This window comes from Schistocerca piceifrons, chromosome 6, assembly GCF_021461385.2.
Source record: "Schistocerca piceifrons isolate TAMUIC-IGC-003096 chromosome 6, iqSchPice1.1, whole genome shotgun sequence".
In the NCBI taxonomy this organism is placed as follows: domain Eukaryota; kingdom Metazoa; phylum Arthropoda; class Insecta; order Orthoptera; family Acrididae; genus Schistocerca; species Schistocerca piceifrons.
Window position 1 is genome coordinate 299,293,715 of NC_060143.1, and position 22,238 is coordinate 299,315,952.

Consider the following 22,238-nt stretch of genomic DNA (forward strand, 5'->3'; position numbering starts at 1 on the left):
AAACAGGTAGTGAACTGGGAAGCGTTATCGATCGATTGGTCGGAAACAGCTCGCCTCAGGAATCGGGAATGACAGAACACAATATTGCAAATACTGCAGACTCAGGTTTTGGGTTCTCACCGTTTTCTCAAATGAGTCAAGACACATTTTCCGCTTGTCAAAATGTGAATGTTGCCGGTGCAAATTCACTGCCGAAAAGCACTGAGGAACATGTTTCAGACACCAGTTTATTGTTATTACAATTAATGCAACAAATGGGACAAAAGCTTGAAAAGTTAGACACAATGGAACAAAATCAGAGACAAACACAGCAAAAGTTAGACACAGTGGAACAAAATCTTCAAAAGTTAGACACAATGGAACAACACCAGAGACAAACACAGCAACAGTTAGACGCAATGGGACAAAATCTTCAAAAGTTAGACACCACACTTGAACAAACACGTGAAGATTTAACTAGTGAGTTACATAACATTGAATCGAAATGTCAAAAAGTCTGTAATGACATAAAAACACAAATTTGTGAGCATTTCCAACCCATTTTTTCGCGGCATGAAAATGTATTACAGAATCACGAAGCAGCCATAAAAGAACTGCAAACCATTGCTCATGAAAATCACAACACCTTGCAAGCTAAAATTGACTCAGTTGCATCTACCGATTCGGTTACGCAACTTGCAAAAACTCAAGAAAACTTAAAGGACACAGTAGATAAGATTTCAACACAAATGGACACTCTGAAACTTGGTTCAGAAAAACACTCTGAGGAAATGTGTTCACTATCGGAGAAAGTAGCCGAACTTTCGGATAAGGTCACTAACTTATCTACAAAGGAAGATGATGATCTGAATGACACAAGACCTGTAGCCTTCACTGACACAGAATAGCATGAACAAATTAGAAAATTCAAACAGAATCAAAATCAAATCAATACACAGTACAAAAGAGAAATCCGAGAAGTACAAGATCAGCTGACACAGGTAATACAAGAATTACGTATTTCAGAGGATACTCGTGCCCCAATACGGGAAGAGGGACACAGAAATACGGAACAGCCACAAAATAATAACACAGGGCATTTCGGAAGTTATGAAAGAAACTGGCAATGTGCACCGAATTTCGAGATGGAACGGCCGACACGACCTAACAATGACCGATATGCGACTCGCCGACATGATGATTTTGACTATAAGCTGTTCATTACTACACGTAAATTCAAAACATTTAAGAATTCTGGCAACGACATTCATCCACAAGCATGGCTCCATCAATTCTCTCATTGTTTTCCTCCCAACTGGTCATTAGAGCACAGATTAGAATTTATGTGTGGCTACTTGGAGAATGAACCAGCTGTAAGAATGCGATCGGTAATTCACGATTGCCACAGTGAAGGAGAGTTTTACCATGCCTTCCTCTCAGCATATTGGTCTCAAGCCACACAAGATCGAGTAAAACATAACATCATAATGATGAAACGTTTCGAACAATCTGAATTTTCCAGTCTTGTGAAATACTTTGAAGACATGTTGCATAAGAATCAGTATCTTTCAAACCCATACAGCCCCTCAGAACTCATCCGCATTTGCTTAATCAAACTGCCTGAACATTTACGACATATTATTTTGGCAGGACGTTGCAAAGACGACATTGAAGCATTTCAGGGACTGTTACAAGAACTGGAAATTGACACTGACAATCGCGGAACGCAGGAGCACAACAATTACAGATCACATCCGTCGCAATTCCGCGATGAAAGAAATAATAACTGGACACGACAAAGCTATTCTCACAACACATATCGTGACCAAAACAGACACCACCCGTACGACAACCGTTGGCAGAGTAGTAATAATTACAGGGAAAGATCGTATTTCCGTAGTAATGACTATCACAGAGACAATCAGAGAAACAGACAATATGGGAACCAAAACAAGTATTATCAAGGGAGGCAGAATAACTTCAGACGCAACAGTTCGGCGCAGAGTTACGATTCAGGGAGAAATTCTCCACCACATGACCGACAAACAAGAAACTATGTAAACTACCGACAAAACGACAGACATGAATTTCATCAGAACTGGCGGGGTTCTAACACAGCTGGGCCCTCTCGGCAAGGCGAATTTGTAGAAGTTAGGTCTCCTAATCCCAATAACGACGCGCGCCAACAAAGAGACAGACAATGACTCGCGCCGCAGGCACCCACGTGCGCCGGCTGGCTCAGAGAAAAATAACATAGAAGCTAACCTTGAGAAAAATTCCAGTATTCTTTACCGACGTATACTGCATGATAATTGCGTTCAAGCTGAAACTCTGAGTACTTTGAAGAGTAAAAGATTGTACCACATTTCAAATGTAAAACCGTTTATTGAAAGACAATGTGCTTTTGAACTTAGTCTTTGCCATAAAACTTTTCACTTCACATTTCTAGTATGCTTTGTCAGACTTAGAATCTGTTAACATGCAACAATGTCTGTAATTAAATATCCAGTCATGAACCAAGAGAACTTATTTAAACAGAAATTACGAATGCATTGTTATAGTGAACAGACGACACAGTGTTGTATTTGTACATTCTTGCTTGTTAGTTGCACGATTACGTAACGACTATCAGGCTTACATACTGGTACTGCTAATGAGATTCTAATGCAACATTTTGGTTTACTTGAAAATACATTCTGGGTTTAAAGTACTTACATACTGGTACTGCTAATGAGATTCTAATGCAACATTTTGGTTTACTTGAAAATACATTCTGGGTTTAAAGTACTTTCTGTGAGATACCAGACGACACAGTGGTTAGTTTATGTGACAACTACACGGTTTTATCACGACGCTACTAATGAGTGACAATTTACAATGTTGCTTTTGCGGTGTATCTGTTTTATATCTGCACAGTTTTCTGAATTCTTCTGGAAAGAAAAACATGTTTTAGTAGTAACTTTTGTGGTACAGCTACAATGAGACAGCCTTTTCCGTAGCACAACAATACGTTACAGCACAGTAATTTCTTCATCACAACAATAAGCGTAATAACTAAGATATCTATACGCAAAGCATTTCACTTTTGTTTATCATGAGGTAAGTACATTGGCTTCTGCAGAACTTAGCTTTTGGAGGACGATAACCACGACACTTCCACAGAGATTATCTTACAACAAGATGCACATTTAGCGCTGCAGGACACGCATTTCAGTGATTAATGTTGTACTTAAAACATTTATTTTTAAAGATTTTTGAATTACAAAGAAAGTTTTCCGTGATACATTTCATTCCATTGCTGTAATCTGTAACACCTGAGGGTATAATTACATTAATCCTCAGGGGGGTACACGCTTACTTTGTGTACCATGTGTGTGGCAACCACAAGGAACCCTAGCTAATATGGTATTTGCTTATACAACTTTACACATCGGTACCATATTTCTCTAACACACAAATTACACAGCTATCTGATCATTTAACTGAGAGAGACAAACATTTATTTTACTACATCAGTGACACATGTTTACGCAATTACACAGTTGGATAACTTCACACTTATGAAACTGTATTTTGTCTGTACTTTGTAAACTGTTCATATTCTTTCGGAATCATTGTGATACTATGAGAGCTTTGAATGATGTATTTGGTATGAGATCATGATTTTTAAAGTACGTTTGAGGCAGCTGACACTTTTGACATGAGCAGAGAATTTTTTTAGGCTTAGAAATTATTGGAGGAAGTTACGACGATTTTGAGATTTGACTGAAGTGTTATGATGTTATTATTACGACGACGATGTGTATTATGTTGTTGAGGAATGTTTATTATGCTACGTATTTCTCATGATGAAATATTGAAGAAGTGTCGACGAATATGTATATGTATAATGAGGTAAGGATTTATGAAAAGGATGTTGAAAACCAAGAAACGTACTTTAAGAGTTATGAAATGTGTGACTGTATCACAATGCTGACCAATATTTTTTTTGGACACTTATATTTATAGGATTTTGTTTCTACAGATTTGCAACGCTAATTCTTGACCTGTGAAATATTTTTATATGAGACTGCAACGGTAGCAGAAACTGCTGTCGTAAATATTTCCGTACGAAAATTAAGTGACCACCTGCACGTAATGCGTCGCGGGCACCCAGCTGTGTCAGACGCCTGGAGAAAAAGCCATTATTGCGAGCCCTTTTCAGCGGCACAGGTAGCACAAAAAAAAAGGGGAGGCCATTATCCTTGGAAATATTCTTACATCTGCAAACCTGATAATGACAAGTGTCTTTCTACGAGAATTGAGAGCTACTGACTTACGAAATGCCACATAGCTATTGAATGATGTTTTTATGCTTTGGTTTGCGTAATTGCTTATTTCATTTGATATCTGGTTTCCAGCTGTGTTGCAGCATTGCTTTTATAAAATGAAATGCATTTGCTAATGTGAACACTTTCTGTCAACAGATCTATTAAATAATTATTTTATGATCCACATTCTTTAAAAAAGGAGCACTTGGACAGGAAAGAACAATAAGAAGGAACTAGTAACTGCATTCATAATTTTCTTTTCAAGTAATTGGTAACTTTTTGGTAGAATAACTTCTTGTGGTGCACCACTTTAATTACATAGACATTAAGATGTGAATATACATTTCCCTTATCTGCATTGTTGTTTAGTGTAATATTTTTTCTGCTTGCGCTATGTCATGTTTAGGTATAAGTTGCTGCTGTTTGCCAGGCATAGTGTTATTGAATTTGACTTTTGCTCATTTATGCTGCTAGCTTTGCCAATTTGCATTTTTTGCATTGCTGTTTATAATAATTGTTTTACGTGCTGCTGCATTGCCTCGTCCCTTAGTTTAGCATCTGAGCTCAGTAGATTTAAGTTAGCTTAAGAGGGGGTAGACTATATGAGAAACTGACTATGGAGAATAGGTAAAGAATGCATTGCGAAGTTATATAAAAAGGATTTGGGCCCAAATGAGTATTGGACAATCAGAAATAATTATTTTGAAAGAAATATGAACAGAATACAGAAAGCATGCTTCGATAAGATTTTTTTGGGGGAAGCAAAGGTTGAAATAAGACGAAAGATCTATAGAATGAAGTTTTGGGTTGGACTGCAGTACCAAATGTTACACTGAAAACGAACCCTGTCCTTTCCTATTGGTGTTATCCCACTATGTGTTTGTGTACCCTTGTGTAGTTGTTTTCTTCCTGTCTCTGTGTAGTTTCATAGAATTTTTCCCTCTTTTAATATTAAGCTACATTCACTATGATGAGGAATACTGTTATCATCAAATATAATTGGCATTAATAATATGTTATTTACTTTGTAAAGATATTAGACATTATTCATTCTGTTTAAATGCTTATGTGTGAAGTTGATGTTTCGAAAGTTATTCTGATCTTTTATGTACGTACTCATGTCATAATTCCTGTAACACTGATGTCTATGTTAGTTCGATTCTTTTGTAACACCTGTTTTACTACAAATGTTATCTGTATTTTTATGTTCTTTAATGATGTATTTTGTACCTTTGTTATTGTATTCTTCTGTTATAAAATTGTAATTGTCATCAGTTCATGATATTATTAACTTGTAAGTTACATTTCACTGCACACGTTTCTGTTGGTCATAGTATATGGACAATATGTGAGAAGTTGGGACTGTTAGTGTTTGCACATGTGTTAATAATTCCACAAGGGACTGGATAACAGCATTGCTGGTTCTAAGGACATGTCAAACAAATTTTTTGTGAGTGGACAAGGGGTGATTTATGGACTTGCTATATTCTCCGCAAGACTCTTCGATGGTGATTGTGCACCTGCACAGTCGCGACAGATGGCTGCTGGCCGTGTCTACAAGGACTACAGTAGGTCTACATCTTTGATGATTCATCAATACCATTATTTCTACAAGGACTGCAGTGGGGTCTGCACCTCTGGTGGCCCACCAATACCGTAATCTCTACCAGAACTGCAGTGGGTCTGCTCTGTGATGACCTACCTACCAATATTCATCAAAACTTCGACTGACTCTGCAGTGGGTTTGCTCTGTTGTGGCCCATTACCTGTCAGCATGTCGAGAGTCAGCACTGACTTTCCGTTGGAAGGACAACACTACTTCTTCAAGACTGCATGGAAATCCACTACTTCCGTGTGCATTTTCTTCTACTGCTCAGACTTTGAGAAAAACACTATTTTACTGTGATGAACAATGTGGACTGTCTTTAGGGACTGTGAGAAATTTTTAGCTTTTGACCAACAATGTATCAATAAGTGAGTGCATTTTATATCTTTGTTACTGTAATTGTGAAAAATTTTTGTCAAATCTGTATTGGCCAGTGCCCAACACCATTTGTAAAAATTTTTGTGGGGAGTATGGGGGCTATGTAAGTAGGCTGTTTATGTTTTCTCTATGTAAGTAGGCTGTTTATGTTTTCTCTATGTAAGTAGGCTGTTTATGTTTTCTCTATGTAAGTAGGCTGTTTATGTTTTCTCTATGTAAGTAGGCTGTTTATGTTTTCTTATTGGCAACGTTACGTAGCGCTCAATATGAAAATCACTGGCTGTGCTGTGTGCGGTCTGTGGCTGGTTTGCATTGTTGTCTGCCATTGTAGTGTTGGGCAGCGACAGCTGGATGTGAACAGCGCGTAGCGTTGCGCAGTTGGAGGTGAGCCGCCAGCAGTGGTGGATGTGGGGAGAGAGATGGCGGAGTTTTGTAATTTGTCATGAACTGATATATATATTATGACTTGTGATGATATTAAGGTAAATACATTGTTCGTTCTCTATTAATATCTTTCATTTGCTAACTATCCCTATCAGTAGTTAGTGCCTTCCATAGTTTGAATCTTTTATTTAGCTGGCAGTAGTGGCGCTCGCTGTATTGCAGTAGCTTGAGCAGCGAAGATTTTTGTGAGGTAAGTGATTTGTGAAAGGTATAGTTTAATGTTAGTCAGGGCCATTCTTTTGTAGGGAATTTTGAAAGTCAGATTGCGTTGCGCTAAAAATATTGTATGTCAGGTTAAGGACAGTCTTGTATAAACTGTTCAAAGGGGACGTTTCAATATGTTCTCTTGGAGGCAAAGTCCAAGAGAACACTGGTCAATGACGAGAGTGATGGTTCCACAATGACCACTGCTCGGCAGCGACTATACAGTGCCCGATGGCGGGAAATCGCTGCACTCACTCTTGTACTTGAACAATGCAGTGGGTTGAACCCGAAACTGGGTTCGCGAACGGAAATGCTGATCTGGAGCCGTGTGGCCTCTTAGTAAGTCTGTACACCCCTCATTTACGGGCTGTTGACGCCTGTCGGTCTGAGCAACTCAACTGGCCTGGCTGTAGTGCAGTGCGGCCTAAAGCGTAGGCTACAGCAACCGTCATGGCTAATGCAAAAGTTTTACTGCATGAATAGCGAATATGTTGTATGCGATTAACTTCTTTTCTTTAATTATTTGGCGAGACTATCAGCGCGACAAAGTTTCAGAAAGGTTTGAAATCATGTGTAGTGTTTATTGGAAGTCGCTCTCATACGTAAGGATGAATATAATTCGTGTATAATAAAAGGTGTAATTGCCTCAAGACGTGTACACAGTTTCTTACATTAATATTTCACTCATTGAGTTAAACCTTTAGCGTAAGATCATACCTCCTAAAACTAAACTCTGGCCACGAGGCCATGAAGGCCCAACGGTACCGACCGGCCGCCGTGTCATTCTCAGGCAACATACGTCACTGGATGCGGATATGAGGGGCATGCGGTCAGCACACCGTTCTCTCGGCCGTATGTCAGTTTATGAGACAGGAGCCGCTACGTCTCACTCAAGTAGCTTCTCAGTTTGCCTCACAAGGGCTGAGTGCACCCCGCTGGCCAACAGTGATCGGCAGACCGGATGGTCACCCATCCAAATGCTAGCCCAGCCCGACAGCGCGTACATTATGAAAGCCTTTTAAATTTTAAAATTCGGTCAGTAATTACAATAAGGTGACAAAGCTCATGGGGTAGCATATTCACATATATACATGGCAATAATATCACGTACACAAGGTATAAAAGGGCAATGCACTGGCGGAGCTGTAATTCTTACTAAGGTGGTTCGTGCGAAAAGATTTCCAACTTGATGATGGTCTCATGACAGGAATTAACAGACTTTGAACACGGAGTTGTATTTGGAGATACACGCTTGGGACATTTCAATTCGAAAATCCTTAGGGAATTTCATATTCCGAGATCCACAGTGTCAAGAAAACTACATTTCAGGCATTACCTCTCACCACGAACAACGCAATGGACGACGGCTTTCGCTTCACGACCGACAGCAGCGGCGTTTACGTAATATTGTCAGTGCTAACAGACAAGCAACACTGCGTGAAATAACTGCAGAAATCAATTTTCGAGGTACGACGAATGTATACGTTAGCACAGTGCAGCAAAATTTGGCGTTGATCGGCTATGCCAGCAGAAAACTGTGGACTGGTCAGATGAGTGCCGATTTCAGTTGGTAAGAGCTGATCACACGGCTTGAGTGTGGCGCAGACCCTGCGAAGCCACGGACCCCAGTTGTCTACAAGGAACTGTGCAAACTGGTGGTGGCTCCTTAATGGGTTGGCTGTGTTTACGTGGAATGGACAGGCTCTTCTGGTCCAACTGAACCGATCACTGGCTAGAAACAGTCATGTTCGCCTACTTGGAGATCATTTGCAGTCATTCATCGACTTCGTGCTCCCTAAAAATGATGTCACGTCACTTTGCCACGATTGTTCGCGACTGGTTTGAAGAAGATTCTGGACAATTCGAACGAATGATCTGGCCACCCATATCGCCTGATACGAATCCCATCGAACATTTATGGGACGTAATCGACAGGTCAGTTCGTGCACAAGAGTCGATGTGACGCAGAGTTACAGCACTACACCATTCAAAAGGAGGTCCGACACAATAGTAGAAGGTATCCACGACTTTTGTCACCTCAGTGTATGTGAAATACTGGAAATCAAATTTTTGTTACCCCAGGAAGATGATAGACATACTTCAACCGGTGCAGGGGGATCAGGTCGATAAGATTATTTTAGCCTTTCAGTAGTATAGATAAGTGTCGTCAGCTTCGCTTTGATCCGCAAGACAGGGTATAATTCACATTACTCCTGCAGTAGTCCAACCACTCACAGAAAAATTCCAAGATCCGAGCACTCTACTGGAGTATATGCTCTACCAATAGTACATATACTGCCTCCAGCTGGCACCTATCAATTTCTAGCGATAATATGCAAAGAAATATAATATCCCTTAACAGCCAATACAAGAGATGAATAAAAATTATTGTTCCCAGATACTGAAGAATAAAATAACCGGAAAGAATATGAAGCTATAAAACTAGTAGAAGAAAAGTATAAAAAGTACTAAACCACTTCAATCTAATAAACTTTTAATATTAACTTTGGATTAATAATTAAACCCCTATTGAAAGAATAAACGTTAAAACACTAATAATAATACGATTTATATTATTTTCACCCGACGTATAACACAACGAAGAAACAGGAAAGAATTTCAATGTCAATAAAGAAAGAGTGACACAAAGCTCATGGCGAGTCGTGTAGTTTTTTCTAGAGGGTCACTGGAATATGGCTACATAAAATTGCTAAAAATAAGTAACAAATTAATTGTTATACGGGACCACGCTTTCCTTACGATGAATGTTTGTGTGAAAAATCCATTTTTCTCCCTGTACGAGCAGAGAGACTGTCAATGAAGCATTCATTAGATCTATGATACTTCGTGCGAAGTCTTTCTCGATGGTCAGTGTTGCTACCGCTACTGGCAGCTCTTCACACATAGTACTTCGTGGAAAAGCTTTTATCCTCTGCAGGGTAGGAAAGACCGCTCCATCTCCGACGTTGTCGCCGGTATGACAACAATCACTTTTAGGAGTTCGATTGTATCACGAAAAGGCTCCCGTAAATTACTTTGGCATAGGAACTGCAGAAATGTAACAGCATCTCATAACAGCTTGTACTAGGAAATAACTTTATTTGAATTATCTACAATTCCAGTAAGGTTTCTTTCCGCGGTTCTGCTAACGTTTTTGATAACAAAATCAAAACAATGTGGAATATTATTACAAGGGAGACAGGACAACCAAGAGTACAGGATGACGGCATCACCATCAAAGCGAATGGAAACTTGATAAACAACAAGCCAGAAGTCGAAAACATTTTGAATAATCATTTTTTAAATCTTCTAGAGAAAATAGGATCTAAATGTTCATTAGAAGAAGCAAGGCAGTTAATGGAAGAAGCCTTACCTACACCATTTGATGCAATAGAAATACCACCCACCTCTCCTTCTGAAATTAGGAAGATAATAAACTCTCTAAAGAATAAAAGCTCACATGGAATTGATGGCATTTCCTTCAGGATAATAAAAGCTTGTTCCCAAGAAGTAAGTGGGATTCTTAGCCACATATGTAATAGCTCTCTGAAGCAGGGTATTTTCCCAGATAGACTGACGTATACCATTGTTAACCCACTGCATAAAAAAGGGGATACGTCTCATGTCAACAACTACCGCCCAATCTCTCTTCTGATTGCCTTATCCAAAATTCTTGAAAAAGTAGTGTATTGTAGAGTCGCTTCACACCTTTGTAAAAATAAAGTTTTAACAAAATGTCAGTTTGGTTTCCAGAAGGGGTTTCACGGAAAATGCTATATACACTTTCACTAATGAAATATTAAATGCTCTGAGTAACCAGAATACACCTGTTGGGATTTTTTGTGATCTATCAAAGGCTTTTGATTGTGTAAATCATGAAATACTTCTAGATAAGCTCAAGTACTGTGGTATGAATGGGACAGTGATCAAATGGTTTAAATCATACCTAACTGGAAGAGTGCAGAAAGTTGAAATAAACAGTTCACATAATATGCAAAAAACTGGTGATTTCTCAAACTGGGGAACAATCAAGAATGGGTCCTCTACTGTTTTTAATATACAGCGTTATTACAAATGATTGAAGCGATTTCACAGCTCTACAATAACTTTATTATTTGAGATATTGTCACAATGCTTTGCACACACATAAAAAAACTCAAAACGTTTTTTTAGGCATTCTCAAATGTTCGATATGTGCCCCTTTAGTGATTCGGCAGACATCAAGCCGATAATCAAGTTCCTCCCACACTCGGCGCAGCATGTCCCCATCAATGAGTTCGAAAGCATCGTTGATGTGAGCTCGCAGTTCTGGCACGTTTCTTGGTAGAGGAGGTTTAAACACTGAATCTTTCACATAACCCCACTGAAAGAAATCGCATGGGGTTAAGTCGGGAGAGCGTGGAGGCCATGACATGAATTGCTGATCATGATCTCCACCACGACCGATCCATCGGTTTTCCAATCTCCTGTTTAAGAAATGCCGAACATCATGATGGAAGTGCGGTGGAGCACCATCCTGTTGAAAGATGAAGTCGGCGCTGTCGGTCTCCAGTTGTGGCATGAGCCAATTTTCCAGCATGTCCAGATACACGTGTCCTGTAACGTTTTTTTCGCAGAAGAAAAAGGGGCCGTAAACCTTAAACCATGAGATTGCACAAAACACGTTAACTTTTGGTGAATTGCGAATTTACTGCACGAATGCGTAGGATTCTCTACCGCCCAGATTCGCACATTGTGTCTGTTCACTTCACCATTAAGAAAAAATGTTGCTTCATCACTGGAAACAAGTTTCGCACTGAACGCATCCTCTTCCATGAGCTGTTGCAACCGCGCCGAAAATTCAAAGCGTTTGACTTTGTCATCGGGTGTCAGGGCTTGTAGCAATTGTAAACGGTAAGGCTTCTGCTTTAGCCTTTTCCGTAAGATTTTCCAAACCGTCGGCTGTGGTACGTTTAGCTCCCTGCTTGCTTTATTCGTCGACTTCCGCGGGCTACGCGTGAAACTTGCCCGCACGCGTCCAACCGTTTCTTCGCTCACTGCAGGCCGACCCGTTGATTTCCCCTTACAGAGTCATCCAGAAGCTTTAAACTGCGCATACCATCGCCGAATGGAGTTAGCAGTTGGTGGATCTTTGTTGAACTTCGTCCTGAAGTGTCGTTGCACTGTTATGACTGACTGATGTGAGTGCATTTCAAGCATGACATACGCTTTCTCGGCTCCTGTCGCCATTTTGTCTCACTGCGCTCTCGAGCGCTCTGGCGGCAGAAACCTGAAGTGCGGCTTCAGCCGAACAAAACTTTATGAGTTTTTCTACGTATCTGTAGTGTGTCGTGACCATATGTCAATGAATGGAGTTACAGTGAATTTATGAAATCGCTTCAATCATTTGTAATAGCCCTGTATATTAATGACTTGCCATTCTATATTCACGAAGATGCAAAGCTGGTACTTTTTGCCGATGATACAAGTATAGCTATCACACCCGACAGACAAGAATTAACTGGTGAAATTGTAAACGATGTTTTTCAGAAAATCATTAAGTGGTTCTCTGCAAACAGGCTCTCATTAAACTTTGGCAAAACACAGCATATTCAGTTCCACACAGTAAATGGAATGACACCATTAATAAATATAGACTTCGATCAGAAATCGGTAGCTAAGGTAGAATATTCAAAATTTCTAGGTGTATGCATTGATGAGGGCTTGAACTGGAAGAAACACACTGAGGATCTGCTGAAACGTTTGAGTTCAGCTACTTATGCTATTAGGGTCATTGCAAATTTTGACGATATACATCTGAGTAAATTAGCTTACCAAGCTTATTTTCATTCTCTGCTTCCATATGGCATCATATTCTTGGGTAACTCATCATTGAGTGTTCATTGCACAAAAGCGCGTAATCAGAATAATTGCTAGAGCTCATCCAAGATCATCATGCAGACCCTTATTTAGAGAGCTAGAAATCTTCACTATAGCCTCACAATATATATATTCACCTATGAAATTTGTTATTAACAATCCGAACGAATTCAAAAGTAATAGCAGTATGCATGGCTACAACACTAGGAGAAAGGATGGTCTTCACTACTCAAGGTTAAATCTACCTTTGGCTCCGAAGGAAGTAAATTATACTGCCACAAAAGTCTTTGGTAACCTACCTAATAGCATCAAAAGTCTGACAGATAGCTATATAGCATTTACAAGGAAATTAAAAGAATTTCTTAATGGCAACTCCTTCTACTCATTAGATGAATTTTTGGATATAATAAGTGGGTAATTTCCCAAGACAAAAAAAATAAATAAATAAAAATTAAAAAATTAAAAATATTGAGTGTCATGTAATATTTTGTCTAATGTAATATCTTGTATAGACACCTTTTATTAACCTGACACGTTCCACATCATTACGAAGTGTTGTATTCATGATCTATGGACACAAGTATTAATCTAATCTAATCAAATCATGTTGAAGAAGAACGAGGTTAGCCTACAAGTTTACTCTCAGGCAAAACTTATGAGATAAACATGACAAACTGTGAAGTTGTTGAACTGTCAGTTGTCATTGGTCGTGTACAGTCTCTGAAATTATTCTGAGGGATATATTTTGCAAGCCCTCGGAAGTAACGTTAATGAAAGTTAGCTTGCATACGACACAAACTTTTCAGAATGAAATAAATTTACACAGGCGAGGTACCCTGTAAGATCAAACCGTTCAGTAACCTGAGCGATAATTGTATGTCACAAGAGTTTTTGAAATCCTTTTCCGTCACTTTCTCTTCGCACGATGCAGCAGTTTCCTGCAAGTGATGGTCTTGTCAGTGATGCTAGCTCCGATATATTTTTGAAACATTTTACCCCTTGTTTTATAGTCAATGGCTGAATTCCTTATTTTTTTAATTGTCTGTACAAAATATCAATATGTAGCATAGTATGATTAAATATGGACAACCAGAATTGGAAGGGTGAGTGCCTTAGTTTCAGACAGAGTCATGTTGCTTGAACAATTATAGTAGTTTGTCGAGATGTACGCTCAGTTTGATCCAGGCATGCTACAAATGACACTGTATTTTCGCACACAACTTGCACAGTTCTTGGTTCATATTCCATCTTGTGTTAGAACCGCGAGGGACTTCCCTGTTCACAATGTCAGTTATCATTAAGGTCATCAAAAATCAGTTCTAACGGTCGTATTCTGACTCTTTGCTTACGTTAAAATCAGATTCAACATAACAATGAACAAAATAGGCGTGTTTAAAATGCTCTTTCAGAAGAGTCCATACATCTCAACGACGACCACTCATAACAGCACGCACTGACAAATAACTTTATTCGAATTTCTACAATACCTGGTAATGTTTCTTCCAACGGATCTGTGAACATTTTTGTATCACGTTCAAGAGGAGTGAGGAAAGCCTACAGGTTTAGCCTTAGGCAAAACTTACGTGTTAAGCACGACAAACTGTGAAGTTGTTGAAATGTCAGTTGTGTTATCTGCGATAGTGGTGGTGGTGTGTTGGGGCTTATGGGCGCTCAACATCGAGGTCATCAGCGCCCTGACACACATTAAAAGGAACGAATGTGGACAGACCTAAGAAAACTAAAGCACACACTCAAAGAAAGCAGGTAAAGAAGGAAAATGCTACATAAGAAAGTAAAACCTAAGGAAAGGGGAAACATAGCAACAAGAATGTCACAGGAAATTGTTATTGGCTGGCCACTTACATAAAATATGGGCGAGCTTGCCACACAGTGAGCAAATTAAAATCCTCTCTCTAACATCTTTGTAAAAACATTTGACAGGGCACAGAACTTTAAAACTTTAACCACATTCGTCCGAGTGTTGCCTAAAAGAGATGGCAGGTCCGCTGGCAAGTCAGCCGCGACCCGCTGATCAGAAAATAAAACGCAATCCAATAAAACGTGGCGCACAGTGACCTGGACGCCGCAAGCACCACACATTGGAGGGTCCTCTCGCCGGAGCAAGAAGCCATGCGTCATGGGGCTGTGGCCTATCCGAAGCCGAGTGAGGAGAATCTCGTCCCGTCGATGGGGCTGAAAGGAAGTACACCACACACGCGTTGTGGGCTTGACTATACGGAGCTTATTGTCAGTCACTTCCAGCCACTCATCCTCCCACCGACGCATGACCCGTGAGCTCAACAGCGAGGTGAGTGAGTGCAAGGGGATAGCACACTGAGATACTTGTGGGGCGAGACACGCCTCCTTGGCTGCGAGATCTGCCCTTTCATTCCCAGCAATGCCAACATGCCCCGGAACCCAGCAGAAAGCTACAACCTTCCCCAGTCGCTGTAGTCGGAGGAGGGCATCCTGGATGGTCTGGACAATTTTGTCTGCCGGATACAAACGTTGCAATGAGTGAAGGGCACTGAGTGAATCGGAACAGACAAGAAATTTAGGAGAGGAAGAATGTCTCATGTGCTCCAGTGCCCGCAAGATCGCAAAAAATTCTGCATCAAAGACAGTAAAAGTCTGAGGCAGTCGGACCTTGAGGACACGATATGGAAAAACAACTGAGCAACCAACTGAATCCCCTTGTTTCGACCCATCCGTAAAAACAGCTACATAGTCGTGGTGCTCAGATAAAATGGCAGAAAATGCTGCATTAAAAACGGTGGCAGGAGTGCAATCTCTCTTGTACTGCAATAAATCTAAAATCACTCCGGGCCTCTTCAGTAACCAGGGTGGCAGGCGGTTAAAACCTTGGATTTGGGGTTGTACAGACTCCACACCGAGGGACTCTAGTACACGTTGCACACGGATCCCAAACGGCAACGTTGCCCGGGGACGGCGGGAAAAAAGGCGGTCCAGAGGTGGATGGGCAACAAGATGATGAGCAGGCGATCTGGGAGCTGCAAGAAACTTACAAGCCTGGCGCACCAGCAGGAGCTGCCGCCGGATGGTAAGTGGCGCTTCGCCAGACTCAGCACAGAGGCTGGGTACAGGACTGGTCCGATAACCACCTGTGGCCTGTCGGATCCCAGCATGGTGAACAGCGTCAAGGATCCGCAAATAAGATGGCCTCGCTGACCCATATACTGTGCACCGATAGTCCAGCCGTGAACGCACAAAAGCTCCATAAAACTGAAGGAGACGCGCCCTGTCCGCGCCCCAAGATCTTTGGCTGAGGCACTTGAGGATGTTCAGTGGCTTCAGCGTTCTGGCTTTCAAGTCACGTAGGTGTGACAGCCATGACAACCTGGAGTCAAAAATTAGGCCCAGAAACCGCACTGTGTCTCTAAAATGTAGGACAGTATCCCCCATATGCAAGGCAGGCAAAGTAAAAAGATGACGAGAACGATTAAAATGAACACAAACACACTTACCGGCAGAAAACCGAAAACCCGTCTTTGCAGCCCACTCCTCTAACCGCCGCACTGTTAGCTGCAACTGACGGCTCACGGTTGCAACACTGGAGGAGGAACAGAAAACAGCAAAGTCGTCCACAAATAAGGAGCACTGTACTGGACTCCTCACTGTAGACGTTATACTGTTGATGGCTATGGCAAAGAGGGTAACGCTTAAAACACTGCCGTGGGGGACACCGTTCTCTTGCTCAAAGCGATCAGACAGTGTGTTACCAACGCGGGTCCGAAAAAACCGCTGAGACAGGAAAGACCGAATGAAAATCGGGAGGCGGCCACGAAAGCCCCATTGATGCATTTGTGCAAGAATACAGTGTCTCCAAGTAGTATCATATGCCTTACTGATATCAAAGAAGATACCGATACAGTGATGCTGACGGAGAAAAGCCTGCTGAATAGCCGCCTCTAGGAGGGTCGGGTTGTCGACCGTGGACCGAAATTTTCGGAATCCACACTGAAAGCGGCTAAGGAGCTGTCTGGTCTCTAACAGCCAGACCAGACGCCGGTTAACCATCCGTTCCAGGGTCTTTCCGACACAGCTTGTCAAGGCGATACTACGATAACTACCGGGACATGTGCGGTCCTTTCCTGGTTTGAGGAGAGGGATGAGAATTGCCTCCCTCCACGAGGTGGGGAACACTCCTGTCTGCCATATGAGATTAAAACATTCGAGGAGGATTTCCTTTGACGCCGCTGGCAGATGTCGAAGCATGGAGTACCGGATGTGGTCGTAACCTGGTGCAGTGTCAGAAGTCTCAGTAAGTGCCGATTCAAGTTCCCACATGGAGAAAGGGGAATTGTAGGCCTCAGAACCGTTCGACCGAAAGTCCAAGGTCGCTCTTTCGACAGTCGCACGGTAGCGACGAAACGCTGGATCCTGATTTGCTGTGGCAGTACTTTGTGCAAAATGCTCTGCCAGCGTCTGAGCAATGGCTCTGGGTGTCGTTTGGAGGCATCCCTGGTTCAGGACAGCAGCTATTGGTAAACGGCTATGTTTACCGGAAATCCTCCGGATGGCTTCCCATACTCTTGTGGAACAAGTGGAACGGTTGATGGAGTCCAGGAACTCCTGCCATGACCTTTTCTTGCTCTCTTTAATGACACGGCGTGCCCTGGCTCTCGCGATTCGAAAGGCGGTAAGATTGACCGCTGTTGGGCGGGATTTAAATCGGCGAAGAGCCGCACGCCTGTCCCGGATGGCTGAATGGCACTCTTCTGTCCACCAAGGCACAAGGCGCCGTTTAAGAGTGCCAGAAGACTGTGGTATGGACAGGTCAGCAGCATGATGGACCACAAGCGTGATGTGATCCACCCATTCCCGTACGTTATTGTGGCGGTCAAAGACAGCCAACCGAGTGAACAGTGGCCAGTTAGCCCTGCCAATCATCCACGATGGTGGCCGCTGCTCCAGCAATACGCCATCCAGGAGATGAATGCGGATAGGGAAGTGATCGCTGGAATGAAGGTCGTCAATGACCTCCCAGTGAACAGAGTCGGTGAGGGTTGGAGAGCAGAAAGATAGGTCAATGGCTGAGAATGACCCTGTAGCAGTAGAGTAATGAGTCGGAGTACCTGTGTTGAGGATGCACAACACTTGAGATGTTAGGAGGCTCTCCAAAATTCGACCTCGAGTGCAAAGACAAGTGGAGCCCCACAGGACATGATGGGCATTGGGACATGATGGGCATTGAAGTTTCCCAGGAGGAGAAATGGGCGAGGGAGTTGGTCGATAAGATCTGTCAGAGCGTCTAAGGTCATTGCATCCAGAGGGGGTAAATAAAGGGAGCAAACGATAAGCCTCCGAGGTGAATGAATTTCAACTGCAACTGCTTGCAGGTCAGTATCAAGGGGGAGAGCAGAGGAGTGGTGGTCATTATTGACAAATACAGCGACTCCACATTTGGCCCTTTCTCCAGTCAGGTCATCTTTGCGATATGACGTATAGCCCCTTAGTACAGGAGCATCAGATGGTTTTAAATGCGTTTCCTGTAAACACAAGCACAGGGGGCGTTGCCGTGCTAGGAGGTTCAGTTCCTCCACATGTGCCCGGAATCCATTCATGTTCCACTGTATAATGGGAGCCATCTATCAGGGTGGGAGTACCTTCATTCTCATTTTCTGTCGGGGAGGAGAGCCCACAACAGGTGGAGGCTCAGTTTTGGGGCGAGATGATTGCCCCAGTCTGACGTCAACCTCCATCGCCTCAGAAGAGGAGTCGAGAGAGACGTCAGAGAGAATGACATCCACATCAGGAGACTGTATAACTGCAGTCTCCTTTAGTGGGCGAATCTTCACCTTCGTCTTTGACTTCGATGTTCTGGCCTGAGGTGGCATTGGAGCCAAAACCTCAGAAGCAGTAGGGGGTGTAGCAGTGCTGGGCAGTGCACAAGACTGGACCCGGGAAGGGGCAGGAAGTTCCATGATGTCAGCTACCACGGCCTGGTCAGAAGGCCGGGGGGGAGCAGCAGCCTTCACAGGAACGGCAGCAGCACACGTACATTGACAAGCGCAGATGCTAGTGCTGACAGTAGCAACCTCCGTTTGTGTAGCGGCATCGGTTTTCAAGACTGGTTGTTTGAGAACAGAAGAAAAGGAAGCAGCGAACGTGGGCGGCTGCATGGACTTGTAGATTTTCTTCGCCTCACCATACGGGATGCGTTTTGTAGTTTTTAGTTCCTGGATCTTCCGTTCCTCAAGGAAAACTCTGCATTCCCTACTCCACACAGGGTGATCCCCAGAGCAGTTGACACACTTGGGAGGAGAGGAGCAACCAACTCCCTCATGGGCGGCTTTACCAGAATTCCCGCAAGTGGCTTCCCCTCTACAGCCGAGAGTAGTGTGTGCAAAGTGTTGGCATTTAAAACACCGCATGGAGTTGGGGTAATAAGGCCGTACACTGAGACGTAGGAAACCTGCCTTCACATGCTCTGGCAATTTGGTGCTGTTAAATGTAAGGATAAATGAGTCAGTCTTTATGAGAGCACCATCCACCCGTTTCATAAAGTGTTGCACGTGGACAATTCCTTCCCGGGACCATTCAGCCTTCAGTTCGTCTTGGGGAATGTCAACGAGATCTCTGCAAGCCACGACACCCTTGCTGTAGTTCAAGGTGTTGTGAAATTCAGTCTCTATCGCAAACTCCCCAAGATATTGTGCCTTCTGAAGGTTCTGGACTTGCTGGAAGCTAGATGTTTCAACCAACAAGGTGCCATTTCGCAAGCGCTTTACAGATTTTAATGTGCCAGCAATACCTTCTAAGCCCTTCTGTATATAAAATGGCGAAACTTTTTCAAAACTCCCATCTTTTCTTTTAATTGTGAAAAACACATTCTGCGAAGCAGCATGCGTTCTGTTGCTACTACCTGAATCAGGAGGACTGGCTATACGAGCCCTCTTGTTGGATTGGGTGTTAGAACCCACCAGCCGTCCACCCTTTCCGCTGGCAGGAGAAGAATAAAAGTTCGAGGGTTCCATCTCGGTCCCACGAGCAGCTAGGGACCTATAAGTCCACCTAGACAGAGCCCCGCGTGCCTAGGTAAGCCTTATACAACTGGGGTGCGGCAGGTGCCCCAGAGGTTGCCCGCTTGCGATTGTTCCACCCCAACAGCCATGCATCTTATAGGCGCGCAGCACACCGTAAGATTGAGGGGTTTTTATAGAGGTTTACCTTTCTCGCAATCCAGGCGGTCAAGACAAGATTACCATTCCCCGCAGCACACAACATTCCACCGCAGCGCCATGCGGTGGTCGCTGAGGCATGTCCGGGGGTTACGGTGACAGGAGACGCGGCGCTGACCAGTCCCCAGCTCAGGACTCAGTTATCTGCGATAACTGATACAGAATCAGTGGCAGCAATTTCCTTCCTTACCCAGTCATGATAAACCTCCATCAAGCAGGAAATTAAATCATTTTGAATATGTGTACATATCTCTTTGAAAACAGTAGCCTTCGACTGGTGATAAGCGATCACAAAGCGCAGCATCAAATTCAGCAGCGAAATGTAGAAGAACACGGAAAATGATTGCATTTAGTGAGTCATTGCATTTGTTATGCCCACGTAGTGCGAGCTTATAAACTTTAATACAATACACAATTTAAGAGAGTACGTAACGATATTTGCTAATCTGATCGTTGTGTCTTTCAATTGACTGTTTATAAACACCATCCAGGTGTTGCCCAATATCCTGCTTCCCTAAAATATTGTGCTATAGCTAGGCAGTCAAGTGTGATTTGGACCGCTCACGTTCTTTTATCTTCTGTGATCAATGTGCGAGATCATCAACGCCTCTTAGCATCCAGCAAACACAATTTTATTTTACAAGCAACAAACATGAAAAACAGTTCAATTTGTTTGCGATATTACTACCAGATAACCTATACACTTTCTCGTAAATGCCTGGTCCGAAAATTCATGCAATTTCTTTAATTTTATTTCTAGTTTTCTTAACCAAATTGATTTCAGGCGTTGGTCTTTTTAAATCATTGATATAGAGCTTACCTTCACACGGCAGAGAAACAAATTAGTTTGCCTAAACCTCTGCATTGAAATATTACACACATTGACCTCTTATTATAGACACTGCACATCTGACAACTCACTTCTTCAGACTCACAACTGCATTACTGCACATCGAGTCCATCCACGTGACAAGCAGTAAATTCTGGTGACACTACTGGTAAATTAACTGCGAGAAACAAAACAAAAACTCCCTCCTGTCGTTGCTGACTAGACCCTTGTAGTTATTTCAGTTTCAGAAATCCGCCGCGGTCGGATTGAGCGTCGGAAGTGTCCACACCATCATGAAGGAACGACTGCACATACGCAAAATGTGTGCCCAATGGGTGTCCCACAATCTTCAACCACACAAGGAAACCTGTCGAATGGCCCACTGTCTTGCTCATCTGCAGCGCTATGCTCGGGAAGGGAATGCGTTCCTGGGACGAGTGGTGGCTGAAGATGGGTCATGGTGTCATCACTTCGAACCAGAGTCAAAACTACAAAGTCTCCAGTAGAAGCATCCAGAGTCACCACCACAATCAAACGTCAAGGCCATCCACACGCGTGCAGGAAAGATTATGCCGACGTTCTTCTTTGACCAAGGTGGCCCCCTTCTGATTCACTTCCTGCAGCACAGGACAACAGTGAATGTGTTACTCGCACACCTTGACCGCCCTTCGCCAAGCGATCAAATCAGAACGACCAGGCAATCTCACCCGTGGTGTTATTCTGCTCCACGACAATGGAAAGCCTTATACGGCCAACACAGTCGCGGCACTCCTGCAGAAAATCAAATGGGAGGTTCTCAGCACCCTTCCATTCCGTCCGGACCTCTCTCTCTGTGATTATACCATTTTTGGTCTCCTTAAAAAGACTTTGAGGGGCAAACGATTCAGCACGGACGACGACGTCCAGATGTATTTGCGGAACTGGTTTACATCGCAGCCCCGGGAGTTTTATGAGACAGCCATTCACCGCATTGTGTCACAGTGGGACAAGTGTCTCAACAGCCAGGGTTAATACTTCTAACAGACAGGTACTGGTTTCTGTATATATGCCTCCGGCTCGTTTCTTTTTGAACGCCCCTTATATTTTACCGAGATGAATGGTTCAAGAAAGAGACCAAATAAAAAAAATTTAACGTACTTACAAGCTAGATACTAAATATTCAAAATTAAATTTTTTGTTTATGCAAGTTTTAATGCGCAATCAGATCCTAAGTAAACATTATCCTACAAAGATAGAAAATACATTAAGGAAAGAAAAAAATGTAGGATTACAAACAAATAACTAAATAAGAAAAGAAAAGAAAAATAAATAGGACAAAAAGAAATTTTACAATGTATCAACGATATCACTCAAGTTGACAGTCCTCTTATTCATAATATGTTTGACAAGAGGTTAACCATATCTTTACTGTATTAATATTTCACCAG

The 22,238-nt window shown here is 42.5% G+C and overlaps 1 protein-coding gene across 1 annotated transcript in view; it reads left to right on the forward strand.

Annotated features, from left to right (window-relative positions):
* LOC124803282 (sorbitol dehydrogenase-like) overlaps window positions 1-22,238 on the forward strand; it is a 172,420-nt gene that overhangs the window by 144,184 nt on the left and 5,998 nt on the right. The gene's annotated exons all lie outside the window — the stretch shown is intronic.